Source organism: Carettochelys insculpta, chromosome 6, assembly GCF_033958435.1.
Source record: "Carettochelys insculpta isolate YL-2023 chromosome 6, ASM3395843v1, whole genome shotgun sequence".
NCBI lineage: Eukaryota > Metazoa > Chordata > Testudines > Carettochelyidae > Carettochelys > Carettochelys insculpta.
Genome location: NC_134142.1, coordinates 118814250 through 118837209, shown reverse-complemented (window position 1 = coordinate 118837209; position 22960 = coordinate 118814250). Strand labels below are relative to the sequence as shown.

At 43.6% G+C, this 22960-nt stretch overlaps 1 protein-coding gene across 5 annotated transcripts in view; it reads right to left on the bottom strand.

The window, feature by feature from the left end:
- The window catches only part of DAGLA (diacylglycerol lipase alpha), a 103360-nt gene that overhangs the window by 59598 nt on the left and 20802 nt on the right, over positions 1-22960 (bottom strand). For 3 of the 5 annotated variants that reach the window (XM_074998044.1, XM_074998048.1, XM_074998049.1), the window contains exon 2: positions 13207-13322. The exons of 1 other annotated variant lie outside the window; for it this stretch is intronic. The gene's annotated coding sequence lies outside the window, so the exon portion shown is untranslated. Of the gene's footprint in view, positions 1-3188; positions 3744-4575; positions 4624-9239; positions 9279-13206; positions 13323-22960 lie in introns of those variants that run through there. One more of the 5 variants, XM_074998045.1, reaches the window with a different exon arrangement.

The following is a 22960-nucleotide window of genomic DNA, read 5'->3' as shown; positions in this document are numbered from 1 at the left end:
AACCAGGCTGCCACCCTAGTCCCAGTCTCAAGGCTGCTAACAGGGCCTGGGAAATTGACCAGCCATGTGCTGGTCAGTTTTCTGGGTCCCACAAGCTGGAGGCAGGGGGAAAGCTGGAAACCAAGCAGCAGCCTGGCTCCCAGCTCCCAGACACTGTGAGAAGACACACCACCACAGCTGTCTGCCCTCCCTCCTCCCACCAGCTCTGGCAGCTGAGGGAGGCTCTGGCAGCTGAGGGAGTGGAGCAGGCAGACAGCTGGGAGAAACCACACAGTAGCAGCTCTCTGCCCTCCAGGCTCCCTGAGCTGGGAGAGCCCAGTGGGCAGCACAGCTTCTTTCTGTTTCCCCAACTGGGGGGCAGGAGCACTTTCAATCTGCACTTAACTCACATTAATGCGAGTTAAACACACATCGACATGGTGCATACCAGGGGATTACTGTAAAGGACCAAATCACACCCACACCACTGCTAATGTTGAGTACACAACTAGTACAGTTCCCCCTTGAGCTGTCAGTCTTCTTTTCCCCACCATTCCCCAGTGGATTGGGCCTATGGTACTGAGGACGATGCTACTCCTGGACGCTGCATCACCACAAAAGCATCGGACCTGCCAATTGAACTCTATTCCACATAGGCCACAGATGAAAAGGAGAAGCATGGATTCCAGCATCATCTTAGGCTGATGATGATAGGGTGACGGAAACTACATGCCTCCTCTTCTCCCCGGAGGTGCTATTCCTAGCCCTTTTCTAATAGCATAAGTTGCAGAGTAAGAGACTATCATCCCTATCATTCTCACACTGCTTCCAGCAGGTAGCAAGTAGGAGAACGAACTGCTATGCATGGAGGCCACAAAGACAGGACTCAGCCGTGGCTGGGAATTCTGAAGATGTCTGAGGCAGGGAAGAGAAGGCAGGAAACCCATTCTCATCACCCTCAAGCACAGGATTTCTGTGAACTTGTGTCATATTTAAACCTCATCTACAGCCTCTGGCAACCGAGAACTAAGATCCCTTCTCTTCACAAACAGAGCCTCCAATCACTGTGCTTCTGAACACCCAGCACACACCCCTCCTCCACAACGCCCACACACATCACACAGTACATTCTGCACACACACAGAGCACATCATCTGCATACATATATCTTCTGCACAAGCCTAGGTAACAGGCCTCTGACCTGCATCTCATCCTCTGATTACAAAGAAAGTGCTTTTCACCACCACCACTAATGACATCCCTCTCCCTGATCCCCGAGAGGACGTCATAGCAGACATGGGAAGCAATCTGCAGACCAAAAATGATTTAATCTGATAACTGAATTTTAAAAGATCTATTTAAACTCTCTGATTCTGTATTTTTTTTTTTTTGCTATGAGTCCTGTGATTGTTTCTGCTGTGCCTGACAGGAGAGTCTCCCCTACCTCTACCTTTGCTGCCACAGCCACACCTTGAATTCATACTGTTCCTGTCTTGTAGGTCCCCACCCGCTCCAACCTTTCAGCTCTCCAATATTTGGGAAGAAGCCAAAGGACTAAGAGGTAGGAAGATGATACAGATATTGTTAGAGATATGAATGCTTCATTCCAGGATTACAGACCTCTGGGACTGGACCAGTAAATCCCACTATCTCTGGAAGACTTTGGGGAATGTCTTTCCTCTTTCTCTTAGCCCAGATCTCCCAGTTTCTCATGCCTTGTGCTCTCTCTCTGAATTTCCACTTCTTAGGGACACCATCAGTTTATATCCTCATTACCATCTACACATTACAAATTGAACCTCTCTCATCCGACACCCTCTGGACCTGACCGTTGCTGGATGAAAGAATTTGCTGGACCACAGGAGGTGAATGTTTTCTAGCACATTACAAACATTTTCACTGCTTACTGGGCTCTTAGAAGACATTCAGGGGTAAGTTACAGCTAATGACAACACAGAAAACTGAGAGGTGACTGGTGGCTCTAAACAGATTTTATGGAACCATGGGAAACTTGGTCACATCCATGATAAGTGGTTATCCAGCTAAATAAAATCATGATGGATTACAGACGTTGCTGGACCAGAGCATTCTGGATTAGAGAGGTTCCACCTGTACGTCTAATCTTCTGCAACCCTCAGCTGCCATGTAACCTTAGAGTGCCGACATTCCATAATCCTCCAAAAGGGGCATTATATTAAAAGTTATTTTCTGCTGATTAAACTAATCAGGCTCCAGAAGAGCCACTTAATATGGGGAGCATGGTGCACTCCTTTACACAGTTCCAGGGAGTGTATGTTTCTTAGTGAATTGTATAGTTTAGTGTATAATCATTTAAAGTCTTGTGGAATGTCCCAGCTGATTGCCTTGATGGTTTATTAAGCCAAAATATTTCACTCCTTGCTGCCACCCCTCCCCTTCATTTACAGACTTTTCTCCAGTAGCTGCAGACATGAGAAAACAAGGAATCACTGCGCACTCAAACATAGGGGCAGGCTGGCATCTCACTGTAGGAGAGGCTTCGCTTCAGCTCAGTGCCAGGAGCCAGTCAGTAAAGACAAGCAAGAGTGAGGTAAAGGGAGGTGAGACAGAAGAGAACTTTCTGCATAAATCAAGGAGAGCAGAACTGTAACCCCAGTTGTGGGAATAAGTATACTTAGCAATACAGCACTCCATACTTCCAAACAGCTGTGCAGATTTTAAACTAGGGTAGCAGAGAAAGACAGGGAAGATAAAATACTTGCCCAAAATCTTAGTGGAAGACCCAGGATCAGAAAACAGTCACGTTCTGACTTGCAAACCTGAATTTAATTCCTTAGTTTGCACCAATTTTTATGGTCATTAACATTTCTAGATTGAAAGTACAAATTACAAACTATCTAGGATGAATATCAAGAGACCAACTTCTAGAGGAGGAAGAGCCAATTAGGAATTCCTACTCCATAAGTTAATGGTACACAGGGAACATTGGCTAGACACACATAGCAGGATTCCACTAAGCCCAAGGTTACAGGCTACAATGAGCCTATGACAAGAAGAATGAAAAAGCAGTGTGAAACCATTCGGAATAAATATCAGAACCAAAGCACATAAAACAAAGTAGAGAACACAACTGAAACAAAACCATTACTCTCAAGAAAAGCAGCTGAGTTCACCAAAAAGAAGTGGTATGTGGGAATTTGGTATCTTCTCCAGCCACAACCCCTGCTTACCAGGCCTTGAGACAGCTTAGTTAGGAGCTCCATCCAGATGACATGTTTGTTTTGGGTCAGTGTGCACCAAGTGAAGAGGAAGCAAGATCTGCTGCCTTACCCAGGAGCAAGTAGAATATGATGAAAGAGCTGTTGGACTAGAGCAGGTCAATGGTGCAGCTCATCTGGTATCCAATTCTAGATGTTTCAGATAAAGGGCATAACAGCTCTAAAATAAACCTAACCGTGTAGGTGTCTTGTCCAACATTCGGTGAGTCTGAGCTTCCTTAAAGGAGGATAAAATGGGCACCCACATGTTCCTTCCTTTCTTTATTGTGTCCTTCTCTCAACCGCAGGTCAGCTCATAATGTTCAGCAGAAGAGCAGGCATTAGCATGTAGGATCCCGTTTCGATTAAAAAGGTCGTCGTGCCAACAGTCCAGAAAGAGCATCATGGTGAGAGAGGAAACAAAAATGCTAGCACAATAAAATGATCAATAATTCATCAACACTCCACTGATCTCTCCTGGCATCACTGAAACTTGAAAGATGTTCCAGCTGTCAAGCAGGAGATCACCTGGGAAAGGGAAAAATGCCCACAGAGGATACAATAAAATCAGCTTTATTTCCTTCCTTGAGCTCACAGGTGCTGGCTTCCTATTTTCCTTGAGGGTGCTTAATCCCTACTCAACCCCGGGCCCTGCCCCACCCCTTCCCCACAGCCCTGTGCCACACACCACCTTTTCCCATGCCCATTCTGCCCGAGGCCCCACCCCACTCCACCCTCCCAAGACCCTGCTTCTTCCCACCCCACCTTTTCCCTGCTTACTCCAACTCAGTTCCATTCCCTCCCATAATGCATCTTATCCCCCATTCTTCCCAGTGCCTCCTGCACACCATGGAACAGCTGACCCACAGGAGGTGGGAGGTGCTGGGACGGAGGGAAAGGGGAGGATCTGCAGAACGACTGGCAGGCAGGATGCACCGGCAGGGGAAGATTACACACAATTTTTTTTTTCTTTGGATGCTCCAGGCCTGGAGCACCTACTGAGTTGGGATGTATGCTTGAGCTGCAATTCCACTCCACTCCAGCAGGAGACAAGTAAGAGGGACGATGCAAGAAGTGAGAAACTAAAAGGCACTTTAGAGGGTGAAAGCATGTGCAGGTAGTGGTGCTGATGGGGTAATCCAAGTCTCTAAAACACACATCTTCAGACCCAGACAGAAGAAAAGGAACTGGGACAGCCAGACTCTGTTGAGTCAGGCAACACCAAAACAAAATATTACATAAGAGACCATATGGAAAGAAGCTAGAGAGTAAAATGATGCAGAGCTAGAACAGCCATCTTAATTTTCCTGCCTGATGCAAGCAAGCTCAAGTCACAGGCATAACACTTAGTACTCCATACCCCAGCCAGCAGCAGGTGGCAAAGTGGAATGAACACTGCATTAGCCACCTGTGAAGAAAGCAAAAGAAAAGAGAATCTGATGTACTGAGATTATAATAAGCCAAGGCCCAATTTTCAAAAATGTCTAGTAAATTGGGTTACCTAGGTTATTGGATATGCAGTTTCAGACACCTTAGAAACCAGGTCTCAGGAGTCTCAAAAAAAAAAAAAAAAAAGCAAACCACGGAGGTGCACAAAGTAAGTGAACATTTTTGAAAAAGTAGGTGGAAATCTCTCGCTCGCTCGCTGTCTGATTTTACATTGCCTAGGTAACTGCCCTCATCAGTTTACAGAGGCTGCCAAACGAGGAGAGTACAGTGCCTGCCTGCAAACAGAGGTATGCGTACACTACCCACGTTACAGCAAGACTGCTGCCGTCTTGAGACATGGGAAGTCTAGTGACTATCACCAAAAGACAGCTCTCTCAGCGATTTAAAAAAAATGCCCTTCAAATGAGGGGTGGTAGCTTTATCATCAGGAGCGTGGGTCCTAGAGATAAGGTACTGCCCATAACTGCGCTTTTTAGTGCTAAGACTTATCACACAGAAGGGTGTTTTCCATGCCCCTGAAGGCCTAAAGTTTTAGCACTGAAAATGGCAGTGTTGTCACAGCCTAAGAAACCCATGAACTGGGCCACTTTGGTCAGATTTTCTTTAGAGCCATGTGGCCTACCCCTGTAGTTATTTAAATGAAACATGAAATTCTGCAGAAAAAAAAAGAAGGTCATAATGGGAAAACATTCCTACTATTAATGAATGGAGTTTTTCAGTTCTGAACTAACCATTACAAACAACTCTCACACAAATATGGAGATACACATCTCATAGAGCTGGAAGGGACCTCAGGAGGTCATTGTGTCCAGTCCCCTGCCCTCTTGGCAGGACCAAGCATCATCCCTAACAGATTTTTTTTTAATCTATTTGCCCCAGACCCGTAAATGGTCTGCTCAAGGGTCGAACTCACAACCCTGGGCTTAGCAGGCCAATGCACAAAGCTATCCCTCCCCCCATGTATAACACATATTAAAAAGCTCAATTCGCTTGAGATCTATAGCTTCTGGGGACACAAAGTTAGACAGGCCTTGAAGTGGCAACAATCCTCTTTACAACAAAATAAGAAACAGGCCCTCACAGTTGAACTTGTTTAAAAATACAAAAAGTGTATCACATTTAAGTTATGTCTACATTGGCAGAAATGGGATCTGTAATTCCCAGTGGACAAAGCTGCCCTGATTGTAGATATACAAAATGGGCTCAGATGTTTTCACCACTGTGTCCTTTAAACTTACTCACACTGGATTTGACAATTAAGTGTCAATTCCCTGTCTATGCTACAGTTTCCATTTGTTGTATCAACACCTGCTGTGAGTTGCAAGTCCAAATTCTACTGTAACCTAAGCCACAGATTGTAGACCAAAGAAAAACACTTGAAACCAGAACAAATGACTAAAAAAAGTTTATACATATACTTGAAATATACAAGGAAAAACTTCAAGGGCACTGTAGCATTCTTTCTGTAATGGATGCAGTCAAGAGCGACTGATTACATCTATAGCAAAAGGGGATCAAGATCACAAGGTTACTTCAGTCTCAGGTTAAGGCAATTTCTGGATTTTTCCTTGATCCCTTTGTACAGTAAATTCTTTGATATCCGACATCCATGGGACTGGGAGGTTGCCGGATAATCAACTATTCTATAACAGAGGGTACTCACGCTGGGTGAGAGAGCAGAGGATCCCACCAGCCACATGCAGAGCAGGATGGAGGGACTCAGGGCAGCACCGCGGGGGTGGGACAGGGAGCTGCTCTCCCTCTCTGTGTACAAACCCCAGCCCTGAGGTCGCTTCTCCTGCCAGCTGCACTAAGGCAAGCTCAGAGGGATGCATGGCAGCAATGAGTGGGTTGCCCCCGCCCACCCCGGGGGGGTGGGGTGTTGCTCTCACACTCTGTACAAATCCCAGCCCTGAGGCCGCTTCTCCATGCTCCCGCCTGGTGTCCACTGACCAGATCTGCCTGTCTGTGAGTCATGCTGGCTACTCAAGAGTGCCCGTTAATCAAAAACAGGTTAAACAAGAGTTTACTGTATATGCAGCTGTGAAACTGTACCCAGGCCAGCAGTATGTCCCCAACTGAAGACAGTTTAAAAAAATCTACTAAAAATACTCTCTGGATTTTCTTGCTATTTCTTTTACCATTCCAAGAAAGACTTCAATCCAGCCCGGGGGTTCCAATCCAGGATCAGTCCAATAATTCAATCGTTTTGCCAGGAGATACACACAAACCTCATGTCACCAACATCCTTACGAATAAAGAAAACTTGCTTACACCAAGTCACCTGATCACCTCCGTAAGAGGTCAGGCACACTATGATTTCCAGAGCGCAAAGTCCAGAATGCTAAGGCGTTTCCAGGGGAGAACAGCGTTTACTGGGCGCCTTTCTGAACAGTGTACTGTAAGTCAATGCAATGGGAACAGTGAACAGGAGCTCTTGACAGCATGTATTCACTGCTCCAGTGAGGGTGGCGGAAATGGATTCAGGAAAGCCCTTTGGATTCACTTTAAGCAATTCATTCTGGAGAGTTGAAATGAAGGTCAAAAGACAGAATCAAATTGGGGAAACAACACCAGGCCTATCCTTGGTGCAGTAAAGGGATATAAGCTCTGCCAGAAACTCAGCTGCTCCCTGGAATAAAGAGCTGTGTGTATTCTAGTCCTGAGGATATGCTCTATCTTCGGCAGCTCCCTCCACACAAAAGGAGCAATTGAACTACTGAGTCCATAAAACAGCATCAGGCTGGATTCCTAAAACTCATTTTCTACTGTGTGATTAACTCTTGGTGGCACTCAAGACTAACACAGACTGCTTCACAACAACTTCCTCCCCGATCCCAGTCACAGGAAAATGCAGCCCCTTCTTTCCCTTCTGGTTGGAAGAAAAATGCAGCCCTTCATTAGATTTCCACCCAGACCAAAAATTAACCCCTTCTGCCAGCATTGCTGACAAAGTCCCATCAGGGAAAATTCCAGCCACTGTACCTCTCATCAGTGCCTGGAAAGAACAAATGAAGACAGAACTGTTTCCAGCCTCTGAACCCCTTTCCCAACAGCAGGTGCAGCACGGAATATCATGAATGAGTTTTTGAGAGAAGGGATAGCAATAACATTCTGCCTCTAGAAGAAGAACTTACATTGTCTTGGAAGGGCGACTGAGTCTCAGATCACATCAGACCTACTCTCTTGCCATCGCCTTGCTCTGCCCCACATCCATCTTTCCCCTGCCCCTTTGAGTTTCCAAAAAGCTAGAGAGTTTAAACGAAAGCTTCCCACTGTGAAGTACAAACTCTGTGACAATCCCTCTGCAGTCAGCAGTCAGGTGCAAGGCAGCTGAGCAAACATGGCCAGGTTCATCCTACCACAAACACAGGATAAAACAAACAGAGGTGGGTAGTACCTTCTGGCAATGGGACCTTGCACTTCTTAAGGCTTAGCACATCAGAACTTCCAGGATCATATTCTCTAGCACTGCACTAAAACCTTGTTTTTTCAGACACAGAGGAGGATCAAAACAAAAAAACAGTCATGTAGCACTTTAAAAACTAACAACATAATTTATTGGGTGATCAGCTTTCATGGGACAGACCCACTTCTTCAGATCATAGCCTTACTGCCAGCCTGAAAGTTTCAGCCTAGAAGCCTCAGCCAACTGAAGGTGATTCAGAATGGGGTTGGACGAAGGCGAGTGAGGGAAACACAGCACTCATCTAATCCACTGACCAGCAGATTATTTCCTCAAACCTCAGTGCTAAGTGAAACACGTCAGTTAAAAGGGCTGAGAGTTCACACTGAACACTTGATAGAGAATCCTTCTTAAGTGTTTAGCCCCTGTGGTTTAAACCAAAGCCTGAGAAGCAGTGGTTTCACGTGGTAGTCAGCAATAGGATTGCTTTGGCACTGCTCCAGCTAACATAACACTCCAACAATATGCAAAGCAAGCCTATCTTAAATCAATTTACAGTCTAACAATATGCACAGCAAGCCAATCTCAAGTCAACACTGAAAGACATTTTCAGCACCTAAATCATCTTATTCAGAGTGAAATGCCTCCATTTGCCATCTTCTGGGTTTACATTCAAGGGGTTCTCCTTTCATGCCCACATGAAGTATGGCCAGTAATACAAATTGTTCAATATTTGCATTGACAACTATCGATACAAGTTCAGTATTTTCCTATTCCACTAGGCTGAATTATCTTCCAACCCACATACTACATTTCATAATACTATGGTTCCTCACTAAAGGCCATATTTTTCAGGCATTCATACAAGTGGGCAGCAATGTTATAGCATCTCGTCTTTTGTCCAGCTAAAAGCACAACCATAACAATGACTTAAAAGCAATGTAATGCTTACAATTTAAATTTCAGTACAATGTCAGAGATACGAACACCTTAGGAATGGAGGTTGTTCACAACTCTGAAATGTTTGAGACTGAACAAAATGTTATTGTTGCTTCAAAAGTTTACACCTGAACATTTGACTTAATATGGCTTTAAAACTTTATTACACAGAAGGAAAAATGCTGCTTTAGCCATCTTAAATGAAACAAGCACAGAAACAGTTTCCTTACCCTGTCAAATCTTTTTTAAACTTTCCCTTTTTTTCAGTCATTTATGTTTAACACAGTTCTGTGCTGTAGTTGCTGCTGCTTTTGTTGTTGTTGTTCTCTGCTGCTGCTTGGCTGAGTACTTCCAGTGCCAAATGAAGTGTGTGATTGTTCGGTCAGCTTATAACTGGGGTGTGTAACTCAAGGTGTAAGGAAAAATGCTGTGAGGAAACGAAAGAAGCAAATGGAACAGCAACTAGAAATTTTCAGGGGACAAAGTAGCAGCTGTGCAAAAGATAGCAACTTACATACTGCACTGGGAGGTTTTCAGAATTAATGGGTCAATTTGTTTCTTTCTATACAGTTCTTTGAAGCCAGAACATGATGGATTCTGACCGTTACATGGATTGCTCCCTTTCTCTTGGAGTTCTCCCACCCATTTACTGGGCCCAATCTTGTTTAGCTACAGGAGCTAATAAAATTACTAGTCTCCATGGCAGAAGAGTTTAGCTAATTATTTTGACATCTAATTTAATATATATTGATATATAATAAACTTCTAATATTAAAAAAATGGTCTAACAGAATTTCAGTCAACTTTCTCCAAACATATCCACTTGTTTTAGGCTAAGGCCAAGCACATAGATTTTCAACTCAGTATTTTTGAAGTTATAAGACATTAAAAACAAAGTGTTTAAATGGAATTGCCATCCCAGCCTTACCGATACTCCTTAGAGCTACTGTATAGCTGTGCAGTACAAAATAATGCTCAGTCCTCAGCAGCATCTCATTCTACCCATTGCATGAAGAAGGCCTAGCCTTGCTGCATGCAAGTCATTTCCTCTTTGTGATTTTGCTGCTGGCAGCCTCCTCTGCCAACCTATTTCTAGCAATCTTCTTGCTGTATTCAGTCTGCTACAGTGCTTCTCTATTTTACAGTATGCTGAGACACCTGCTAACCCTATCCTGCACTTGCAGTAACTCCTCCTCAATTCAATGGTTCAGGAAGAATACAGCTGCAAGTAAACAAAGGGGCTACTGGAGATGGGAAAGCCCTGACATGGGAACAAAGCTCAGCACAGCATGATGGGCTGCATTCTTTCTGCACCTTATCACTCCTTGCACCTGCCCTAAGGGGATTATAGTAGTGTGTCAGTACCTAGCTCATGGGTGTTTGGTCAGAGTAATTCATCGTGTCTCAAAGGATAAAGATCAGCTATAGGACATGCCTTAGAGCAGCAAACCAATAGAAAAGCTAGGCTGCTTCTAATTAGCCCAAGAGTTCAGTGTCCAAAGAATCCAGAAAAACTCATCACACCACATACGCATACAAACACACCCAGAGAAACACCTGAGAAAAGAGACAGTATTACCGTTCCCTGCCTTGGTGTAAAACAACCCCTTGAGGCAGAGTACCCTTCTCAGATACGCATGTGCAAACACATACTGGAGACTTTGCAACTTCAAAGCAAGAACACCAACGCAGGCCACTCCTACTAACATTCCCTAGCCGCACACCTGCCAATGCACCTTCAGCCTAGCGTGCCAGTAAGTACAGGCATACAGGTACGCCATCGCCTGCCAAGAAAGCTAACAGTCCCATGCACTTGTCCATAATCTGGACATCTCCACAGGCACATACTTTGCTCTCTGATAAGGATACACTTCACGGGCACACACAACACACTGTTATTCCACTGCCAGAATACTTATTTCTGCAGCAGCCCACATAATTTCTCCTCTCTTCCTCTGCTAAATGCCTACCTCGCTCTCTACAATCCCTGCCCCTAGAGGGGAAAGAAAGTTGTGACAGGGACTCAATTGATCAGTGTGAATGCCCTTCCCAACAGCCGAAGACTGAACCCAGCAACACAAGGGGGAATGATTAACTAGCTATACTGGCAGGAGAAATCTGCAAAATCCAGTGCTCGCTCTCCCAGGTCTGTAACTTTTGGAGCAGGGATGGGGAACCTCTGATCCCAATAGGAACCGCAGCTTGTCCGGATCCGGACCTCATGGCTTAGGGCTCCCCTCCATAGGATCTGGCCCGTGGACAGGTGGAGGGTTTGGAGCCCCAAGCCTCACAGGCCGGATCAGGCAAGCTGCAGCCCGGATCCACACCACAGGCTCTGCCGAGACAGGAGAGCAGGAAGTGGCTCTGCTGCCATTTGCTGCTGCTCCCCCAAACGGGGAAAGCGAGGGGGAGCAGCAGTGACTTTGGCAGACTGCCCGGAGGCTTCATGCCACTGCCATGATAGGCCAGAATTCCAGCCAATCAGAGCAGCAGAGGGAGGGGGCGCAGAGCCATGTATGTCTGGGGGTGAGCAGATATGTTACACCCCTAACAACCAGACCCAATGCCTCTCAACCAGTCCATCCTTTTCCTGCACCCTCCTCACACCCATACCCTGCACCCCAAACCCTCCACCCCCATCCAACCCAAACTCCACACCCCTCTCCTGCACGCCTGTCCTGCCCAGCCCTGCACCCTGCTCTTGCCCCATCCCTGCCAGACCCCTCATCCCCATCCTGACATCCTCCTTCCAGACACCACTCTCCAAACACTCCTGCAGCCTTCCTACCACCTAGCCCCACACCTGCAGCCTGCTCCTGCACTCCTCTCCCACACAAACCCTAACCCCACTTCTACACCCTCTCTTGTCCAGACTCTCAGCCCACTCCTGCACCCCACTTCAACCTAGATCACCCACCCTCACCCAATCCTGCACCCTCTCTCCTGCCCAGATCCCCAATTCGCAGCCTGCTCCTGCACCCTCCCTCCTGCCCAGATCCCATAACCACTATACAGTCAGGGACCACATTAGTGAGGTTTGTGGATTGGGGCAGCAGGGGTGTTTTTATTTGCTTCTCATTTGGCCTCCAACTGATTTGTCTACTGGTCAAAAGTTCCCCAGCTTGGTTTTGGAGACTCTGGAATGCTGCTGCAGAGTTGTTTCAGCAGTTGAGTTAAATCAGGTGGTTTGTGCAAGTGTTCTGTCCTGTAAGGGTCAAGAAAATCATGTCTCCCTTTTTCTTCATATCTCTCAAGAAGCACAGAGGATGGGAATGGATTATAGAGAGTAAATATTGATCCAAGAATATTACAGAGGTATGAAATACACCAAGAGAAAGTTGCTTAGTGGAAAGATGGTCCTTCATTATTATGTAATGCACTCTACTCAGTATGGACCTTCCCCAACTCCCATCTTACGCTGCTTTCAGTTGTAGTGAAATTCTGCTTTAGTATTTAATAAAGTCTTTCCATACAGAGAATGTGCTATGTGAATACAAATAACACTATATCACAGTAAAGCAGGTGTTTCAATCGTTTCTTAAAAAGCTTTGAAAATTAAAAGCACTGTATAACACTAAGTATCTAATACGTGCAGAATAGTAATCTCCAAATTCTCAATGTGCTGAGAAATTTTAGCCAGATACTGGTTATGATGTTGGAAATTTGGAAGAGACAGTGGCAAGAGTAAGAGGATGTACCAAAGGAGTGGACAACAGAAGAAAGGCCAGGCACTTGATGTGCCAAGAGAGAACACATCGATTTGAGGAGCTATAATTATTATTAGTGTATCCCCATTTGAGTTGTAGGGAAGCAGAGGAGCAGCTACGGTAAAATGTTTTGCAAGAATTCCCAAATCTGGGAGAGAAGATCCAAGTTGCCTCTTGTTGATTTTTTGTATAAAGTACCTTACCCAGTGCCCACTGGCAGTCATGAGGCTGTTTACACTGATTGCAGTGAGCATTGGATAAGGCCTTTGACCATGGTAAGTACTTACGAGGGATTTTTTCCCCATTCAGCAAAAAAAGATTTGTAGATAATATATCCCAAAACCAGAAGTGACCATTGTGATAACCTAATCTGATCTTCTGTATAACACAAGTCTGAGAACTTCCCCAAAATAATTCCTAGAACATATCCGTAAGAAAAACATCCAAACTTATTTTTAAAATTGAAAATAATGAAAGAACCCACGCTGACCTGTGATTAGGGTTCCCAATTTTGGTCAGATGTAATTCTGGAACTTTCTTCACAGTATACACTGTTTAATTATAGATTCATCCTTAATTTCTGGAGACTCCAGGTCAATCCCCTGCCTGTAATAAACGGTTTCAATGGTTAACTAATAACTGTTAAAATGTGTTTTAGTTTCAACTTCCAGGACTGGATCTTGTTTATAGTTTTCCTTGCTAGATTGAGGCTCATATCAAATACTTGCTCCCCATGTAGGTCCCCTTGTAAGTATACTAAATTATTTCATAACCAGCAGCCCTGGGATAGGGAGGTTACCAGATATTCAAATATTCTGGATACTAGAGAGGCATGCCTAGCAATGCATAACACTAAAGAAAAACAAGATTAGATATTAATAAACAAACAGACTAACAGATCTGAGGAAGTGGGTCTTACCCACAAAAGCTCTTTACCTAAAAAATAAAAGTCTTATTCTTTATGGTGCTGCTTTTGTGAAACTACAGACTAACATGGGTACCCCCTTGAGTCTTTGTAAGGCATGTTTTTAAAACCTTAAATCAGTCTTATGGCTCTTCCCTGAACTCTCTCCAACTTTCTTCTTGAATCATGGACACCATAAATAGACACAGAATTTCAGCAGCAGTAACATCAGTGTCAAATACAGAGGTAAAAAATAACCTCTCTACTCCTACTTGAGATTCCCCTACTTATCTATCCCTGGACTGTATTAGGCCTTTTGGCCATAGCATCACATTTGGGAGGTCATGTTCAGCTCATTTATCCACCCCCATACCAGTTTTACAGTCACTGCTTACCGGACGAAGCCTGCCATTGTGTAAATACGGCCTATATTCTTTATGCCTTTATGTATAGATTTCAATTTAGTTGTATTAAGAACACATTGTTTTTATGAGCCAAACTTACCAAGTTCTCCAAATCCCACTACACAATGACCTGTCCTCTTCAATATCTATTACTCATCCAATTTTTGTGTCATCTGCATACCTCAGTGATGCTTATGTTTTCTTTAAAATGCTGAACAACACATAAGGCCACTACAAAATACAACTACTCTGTGATAATGCTGGTCATGATATTGCTTTGAGACCAGTTAGCCAGTTATTGATGCATTTAATGTATTACATGTTAATTATATATCTTTCTAGGCTTTTAATTAAAAGGTCATGTGGTAGAAAAATCAGATGCCTTCTAGAAGTCTATTACATAAACACTATTGCTCTTATCAGCCAATATATGTATCTCATAAAAATCAAATTAGTTTGACGGACTCCAATAAACCCAAATTAATTATACTGCCCTCCTTTTTATTTCTTTATTGCTCAAGTCATGTATCAGCTATTTTATTAGCTTGCCCAGGCTTGATGTAAGACTGACAGGTCTATAATTAGCTAGGTCATCCCATTTACCCTTTTAAAATATTGGCTCAACATCAGCCTTCTTCCACTCTTTCAAAACCTCCCTCCAGTATTCTAAGACTTAAAAACAATCAGCATTAATGGTCCAGCAAGCTCCTCAGCCAGATCTTTTAAACTTTTGGTTGTAAGTCTGGACCTGCTGATTAAAATTATCTAGCTTTAGTAGCTTGGTTTTAATCATCTCCTGAGGTACCCATGGAATAGAAAAAAGTGTTATGACTACAGCATCAGCTTCTTCCCTAAGACACAGAACAGAAATATTTATTTAATAGTTTTGCATTATGAGTGCAATTCTATCTTTACATCTAAAAATGGACCAATGCAATTATTGTTTCTCGTAACACACTTTAAAAACTCATTTGTACTACCCTTTACTGGCCATGGAGCTCTCCTTGTACCCCTGGTATCCTCTGTCAGTTTTATAGTGTTGGGTTTATATTAATTATGTCAAATCCTCCTGTCTTCCATTCATTTTACAGCTGCCTTCACTTACCCTCTAAACCAGGTCAAATTTTTAAAGTAATATGACTTTCTTCCTCGATTATGTTTTTTAGGCATCTAGTAAAGTGCTCAGAAATACTTTCTTTCATTCACATTTTTGTGAATAAATTCTCTCTCCCAGCTGATGTAGCTCATAGCTGTTTTCTGCTTTGTGAAACTGGCTCTCATAAAGTCCCGCACATATACACAGCAAACCCTTGATTTTACAGATCCCAATTTAGCAGACTTCAGGAACAACAGACGTCCTCCATTGTTCCCGAAGTCCACTGGGGTCTGTAAAATCCTAAATCCCCCTTCACTCCCCCCTGGCCCCCCCCCACAAAAAGGGACTTACTGCTGCTGCAGCCTGGAGGAGCCACCACCTCCTCCACCAGAGCCACCATGCGCTTTGCCTACCAGGGTGGGAAGTATACACAGGCAGACAGCACTTGCACACACACCCCACCCCTGCTGGGAGGAGCACATGGTGGCTCTGGTGGTGGCAGCAGCTCCTCCGGGCTGCAAGTTGGGGAGTGCCTTTAGCCACTCCCAGTGCGGTGAGGCAGGTCCAGCCTCACATGACAGGGCGCCTCTAGCAGTACACAGAGGGGCGCCTCCAGCTGCACACGGTGAGGCAGCTCTAGCCATGCGGCACCTTCAATCACACGCAGCAGGGCACCTCTGGCTGTGCATGGCACTGGGGTCCAGCAGCTCCTCCAGCAGCGTTGGCTCTGGTTAGTGACAAGGGATTCTTTTGTTTTGTTTTGGGGTTTTTTTTTGGAGGGGGCAGTAAACCTTCACAATTAGCGGACTTTCGGTAATAACAGACAACTCTACCCCTATTAGCCTGTTAAATGGAGGGTTTACTGTATCACTGACCTGGACTCTACTTTGTTTGCACATTATATATGTAATCAAGTATTAAACACCTTCACTGTTTTAATCTATCATTACCAGGTATATTATAGAATTCCCTGTGTTGCATGCAACAATTTTTGAATTAGGAAATTGTATACATGGCTCCTTTTCATCTTGAGAGATGGTGGTTAGCAGTGGCGGTGAGGATCTATGGGCAGCGTTTGAGTCTGCAGCTTCTCTCATGGCTTATCCGTCCAATATTGGATTTGCATGGTCGATTGCAATAACTGCATGTCAGTCTATTTCCAAATTCTTGAGTCCAAGAATTTTTCCTTCTTTTGTGTGGCTTGCACATATACTATCAAAGGATGATGTGCTCTGTTGTAGCAATCGTTGCCAGGTATTCTGATCTGATGCTGTAGATTCCCAAGATTTTGGATCGATGTTGAATTTTTTCATGGAGTTTTTGCATGTATCCTTGAATCTTAGCTTTGGTCTTCCTCTTGTTCTCAACCCACATGACAGTTCACCAAAGATTTCATTGGGAAGATGTTTGTCACCCATTCTTCTCACGTGACCAAGCCATCATAGTCTTCTGCTGTTGAGGATCACTATGAGACTGGGTATGCCAGATCTTGACAGGACGTCGGCATCTGAAACTGTATCTTGCCACTTAATATTCACAATTCTGTGGAAGCAGCGAAGATGGAAGCTGTTCAAATTTTTTTCTCCTGGTTTGACTAGGTGGTCCATGCCTCAGAACCATATAGCAGAATACATAATACACATGCCTGGTAGAGTAGTATCTTTGTTTTCACTGTCAGCTTAGGATTGTTCCATGTTCATTTTGCAAGTCTGCCAAAAATATTAGCTGCCTTCCCAATTCTGATGTTCAGTTCTTCATCCAAGGATAGGTTTGTGGTGACAGTAGATCCAAGGTAACAGAATTGTTGAACCACATCTAATGGGCTGTTATCCAGAATGACATTGGGTCACTGAGGTATGCCTTCAGTGAATACAACAGTTTTCTTCAAGCTTATGTCAAGGGAAAACAACTTGCAGGCTCTGGACAGATAATCCATCAGTGACTGTAGCGAATCTTCACTATGAGCAACGAGAACTGCATCATCCGCGAAGATGAGCTCCCTAATGAGGACTTTCTTGACCTTAGTTTTGAGCCTTGCCAGGTTGTAGAGAGAGCCATCTAATCTTGTGTGGAGAAATACCTTGCATATTTAGGCATCCCGAGGATGTTTCAGTGCAGGATGAACCTCTCTCATCCAGCACCTTCAGGTCCTGACAACTGCCAGACAAGAGAATTTGCCAGACGATGGGAGGTCAATATTTTCAGGCACATTACCAATACTGTCACTGCCTAATAGGCTCTTAGAAGATATTTAGAGGTAAATTACGGTTAAACAGCAGCAAAAAACATTGAGAGCCAGAACTGCTGGCTGTAAACAAACTTTACGGGACCATGGGAAGCTTGGCCACAGCCATGATAACTGGTCATCCGGCTAACTAAAATCATGCAAGATTACAGACGTTGCCAGACATGATAGTTCCAGATTAAAGGGGTTCAACCTGTATTGGTAGCATGAGACCTCCAGTATATGTCACTCAGACTGAAGTCCTCTATGATCACACAGCTATTTTCCTACACATTATAGATCAGCTGTGGGAATAACTAACCTGCAGACTGGATGCAGTTCACTAGGGCTACTAGCCCTTTTCAGGCTATCGCTGCCTTATTTACCTCTGCCTCCAGAGGTACAGCCATTGATGCTCACATTGGCCATGAATCGCCATTCCTGGCCAATGGGAGCTGCGGGAAGAGGTGTCCTGGTCTATGCCACTTCAAAGAGCTCCCATTGGCCTGGAACGGTGATCTGTGGCCAACAGGAGCTTCAAGCACCAATACCTGCAGAGGAGCAGGTAAATAAAGCAGCAGATTCCTAACCCTGGTGAACCACATCCAGTTCATTGCCCATGTTATAGACATGTATACGGAGCTTGCCATCTTGTTCACTACTGTGATTTAGAGGTCTGTAGCAGGCATCAACTAATTCTGATCTTGTGCTTTGTCTGTTAGGATGTTGATCAATAAGCACTCCATATAATTCAGAGGAAAGTTATCAGTAACTGGGAAACAGGTAATGCCATTTTTCATATTGAGTACCACTCCCTGCTCAATCCCCTCCTACTACTTATCCTTGCCTAACCCAAAACAAAGGACAACAACCATGATCCAATCATCTCAGGCTCCTAGACCTACCAGCAATGTACTCACTCACCTAACTCTTTATCACATTGCCTTTTGCCATGCTCCAAGGTATCTTTATTATGATGACCTGTTCCCGTATCTCACATGTCTTCAGTGACTATCACCCTTAAGTCAAACTTGGCCTTTTAAAATGGTGACAAACTCACATACTCAGTTTTGTTATACCACTGTCACCATGGACATCTGTTCCTTTTCCCTACTCAATCCTTCCTACATAAGCTTATAACTAGGGATCCTAATTTTCTGTGATTAAAAAAAAATTCTCATAAACACCAATAAAAACCTATTCTTTTCAAGTAAAATGAAAAAAAGATGTACCAGCTGACTGCAATGTTTTATGGATACAGTGGAATCCTGTTTATCGGATCTAATTGGGACTGTGATAAGATCAGACATCCAAATATCTGGATGACATATAGAGTTTCAGACCTAGGTGGTGGGGCTCAGTCTGTCAGCCTGGTTCAGTTAATACAGAGACATGGATAACAGAGGCTTGTGTGTGTGTTTTTGTTATCTTTGTTTTTGTTTTATTTACCACAAAATGTAAAAAAAAAAACTAAAGATACTCTGTGTGTAGAAACACAAATTCTGTGTTTTTCTAATTTTTCCCCAAGGCAAATGGATTTCTGGGATCCCTGGTTATAACCAGGGATTCCAGTCACGGACACCATCCTTCTTGGTTTCAGTAATACCAACTAGATCTGGGGTGAGCAAAGTTGGTGGGCAGGTCCCTTCAGGGGAGCATGAAATTTTGTAAGGGGGCCACAGAACAGTCAGCTGCTGGGTTTCAGGCTCATCCATCTCATTAAAAATACTGAGCTATATTACTGTTTTTATGTCTGCGTATTCACATTTCTAAACCGATTAATAAAGTTTTTACATTCTACAGACTTATGTTCTTACACGTGCCCAGAGGGTTTTCCGATAGATAGATAGATAGATAGATAGATAGAAACCCTTTGGGCATGTGTAAGAACATAAGGCTATAGAATGTAAAAACTTTCTTAACCTGTATAGAAATGTGAATACACACACAACACCAAAATTTCTGTCAGCTGGATTACATTAGACAGTTTGGGGAGGGTGGCCCTGCTAACTGCAGGGATGAAAAGTGGGGCCCAGTCTAAAAAGTTTTTTCAGCCCTGAACTAGATGAAAGTTATGGTCATAAATGAACACTTCTAATTCATCTTGTTTGTTTCCCAGGTTCCTGAGATTGGTGTACAGACGATTCAAGAACTTCCTTCTGTTCACGTCTGTCGGTTTCTGGATTAATTTTGTTTTTAATGTCCCAGTTTTGTGCTGAACGCTCACACTTTCCCTAGCTATCCTCCCCTTTTGTTACTAGTTTGACACCCACCCAACTACTCTAGCCAGCGTATCCTCCTAGAATACTGATCCCCTTTCTACTGAGGTGGAGGCCATCCAAACTTTACAGATTCTCATCAGGATGCTCCCATCTAGTGCAAAGTTGTCAGTAACAGATGTCCGTGGTGACAGTGGTATAACAAAACTAAGTATGTGAGTCTATCAACACTTAAAAGGCAAAGTTTGAAGGATGATAGAGTCACTCAAGACATGTGATATATGGAAATAGATCATCCTAAAAAAGATACCATGGAGCATGGTAAGAGGCAATGTGATAATGAGTTAGGTGAGTGAGTACATCTCTGGTAGGTCTAAGAGGCTGGGATGACTGGAGCAGGGCTGCTGTCCTTTGTTTTGGGCTAGGCAAGGCTAGGTAATGGGAAGGTTTTCCAAAGCTGCTTAGTTTTCCATCACTTCATCATTCCATTTGGTTCTGTTTATCGTGGAGTTTTTCATAATGCCCATCACTGTAATATCTAAGGGGTAGACTTTAGAGGAGGGGGGGTTACGAGGGGAGACATAATGAGCAAAAGACATTTGAGTTATGGTTCAATGGAAGGGCCTATATCAAAGAATATACGGAAGTTAGAGGCTTGTGAGATAGGAATAGTGTAACATTGTCTTTAAATACTTTATCCCCTTGTGTGGACCCTAGATGTTGAAGCTAAAAATTTCTATTCTTCAAGAATGGTTTGTTCCACAACAGAGATTTAAATTTCATACTTCAGAGAGGAAAGGGGGTGGATTCCAGTCACCTTTTTTCTCCTCTTTTTAGTGTCCAACCCTAAGTGCTCTCTTTGAAGGAGAGGCTCTTTGACTTCAGAGCTTTCCCTCCCAGCAGATACACCCTGTCATTCTCCAATGCACTGGAAAATGCAGAATGAAGAGAAGATGAAACAAGCAGCCTTCCCTGAATAACAAGCAAATCTGGCTGAAATCCCTTGACTTTGCACCTTCCTTAGTCTTTCTTCACGTGAGCCATCTCTGCTACTGGCCTAGGAGAGGTGTGGATAAAGAGAAGAGTCTGTTGCTGAAACAGAGCTCCGAGAGATCATTAAAGAACAAAGCAAGGAAATGGCCTAACAGATGACACCAAGTTGTTCAGGACAGTCAAAACCAAAACAGATTGTGAAGAACTACAAAAAGATCTCAGCAAACTGAGTGATTGGGCAGCAAAATGGCAAATGAAATTTAATGTGGGTAAGTGTCAGGTAATGCATGTTGGAAAAAATAACCCAAATTACACGTACTACATGATGGGGTCAAATTTAGCTACGACAGATCAGGAAAGGGATCTTGGAGTTATAGTGGATAGTTCTCTAAAGACATCCACGCAGTGTGCAGAGGCAGTTAGTAAGGCAAATAGGATGTTAGGAATTATTAAAAAAGGGATCGATAATAAGACAAAAGAGATCATACTTCCCCTATATAAAACTATGGTACGCCCACATCTTGAGTACTGCGTGCAGATGTGGGCTCCTCACCTCAAAAAAGATATATTGGCATTAGAAAAGGTTCAGAAAAGGGTGACTAAGATGATTAGGGGCTTGGAACGGGTCCCATATGGGGAGAGGCTAGAGAGACTTGGACTTTTCAGTTTGGAAAAGAGGCGATTGAGGGGCGATATGATAGAGGTATATAAAATCATGAATGGTGTGGAGAAAGTGAATATAGAAAAATTATTTACCTTTTCCCATAATAGAAGAACTAGGGGACACCAAATGAAATTGATGGGTAGTAGGTTCAAAACTAATAAAAGGAAATTTTTCTTCACACAGCGCACAGTCAACCTGTGGAACTCCTTGCCCGAGGAGGCTGTGAAGGCCAGGACTCTATTAGGGTTTAAAAAAGAGCTTGATAAATTTTTGCAGGTTAGGTCCATAAATGGCTATTAGGAGGGATAAATTATGGTGCCCTAGCCTTCAGAACAAGGGCAGGAGATGGATGGCAGGAGATAAATCACTTGATCATTGTCTTCTGTTCTCCTTCTCTGGGGCACCTGGCATCGGCCACCGTCGGCAGATGGGATGCTGGGCTGGATGGACCTTTGGTCTGACCCAGTATGGCCATTCTTATGTTCTTATGTTCTTAACTTGACAAAGCAGGACTCTACTCTCTGGACTTTTAAAACTGCAGATAAGACTTTAAAAATGGGTAATTTCACATGTGATGCTAAATTTGAAGCCATGCATAAAGAGAAGTTAAGTGACAAAGCTAAGTTAGATTGTAAACATAAAAACATTCCAGAGGGTTCCTTTTAATGGGTGTTGACAAGGTTCACAAATGGATGAAGACTGAAAGAAAAATATGGGCATGCTCAGAAGAGCTTTCTTAAAGTTAGCCATAGCTAGTCTTCTGTGCTCTGGATTCCTGAAAGCCACCTGGTTTTATTTTCCACATGATAGGAGCTAGCACACTTATCTGCATCAGTCATCTGATGACCTCAGCACACTGCTCCGCCAGATCTTCAGAGGACCTTATGGGAAAATCATGAGGCCTTTTCAACCCTGATGAAATTAAAATGCTTTAATTCAAAAGTTGTATTAGACAAAGACTAACAACAATCTCTGTGGTACATAGTGGAACAGCAAATACTCTGTACACCAGCTGAGTTGATACCCAGAGCTGCTGCGTTACCTCAATTTTACTCTTCATTCTACCAGATAGAAAAGAGTACACCCTCCGCATCTTCTGGCAGGGACAAAACAACATGACAGTCCAGATCAGCCATATATAACAGAGAGGTAGCCATGTTAGTCTGTATCTTCAAGAACAACAAGAAGTTCTGTGGCACCTTATAGACTAACAGATATTTTGGAGCATAATGTTTTGTGGGCAAAGACCCACTTCATCAGACGCATGGGGGAGGGGGAAGATTCAGAGGAGTATTTAAAGAGTGGGGTCCCAGTAAAAGGGAGGGTCAGAGTTGACAAGGTCTAGTCAGTCAAGGTAGAAATGGCCCATTATCAGTAGTATGTATCAAAGGAGGAAAAAACTAGTCAGATAAGTCAGGGGCGATGTGGGCCACTGTCAGAATCTAATGTGGAGCTGTTAACAACCAAAGCAGAGAAGCTGCTTTTGTAAGGGGTCAGCCACTCCCAATCTCTGTTTAATCGTTTGTTGATGGAGTCAAATTTGCAAATAACTTGCAGCTCAGAGATTTCTCTCTCCATTAGATTTTTGAAATTTCTTTGTTTTAGGACTGCTACTTTTAAATCTGTTACTGAGCGTCCAGGGAGACTGAACTGTTCTCCCACAGGTTTTTGTGCATTACCGTTCGTGATGTTTGATTTATGTCCATTTATTCTTTTACGTAGAGACTGTCCAGTTTGGCC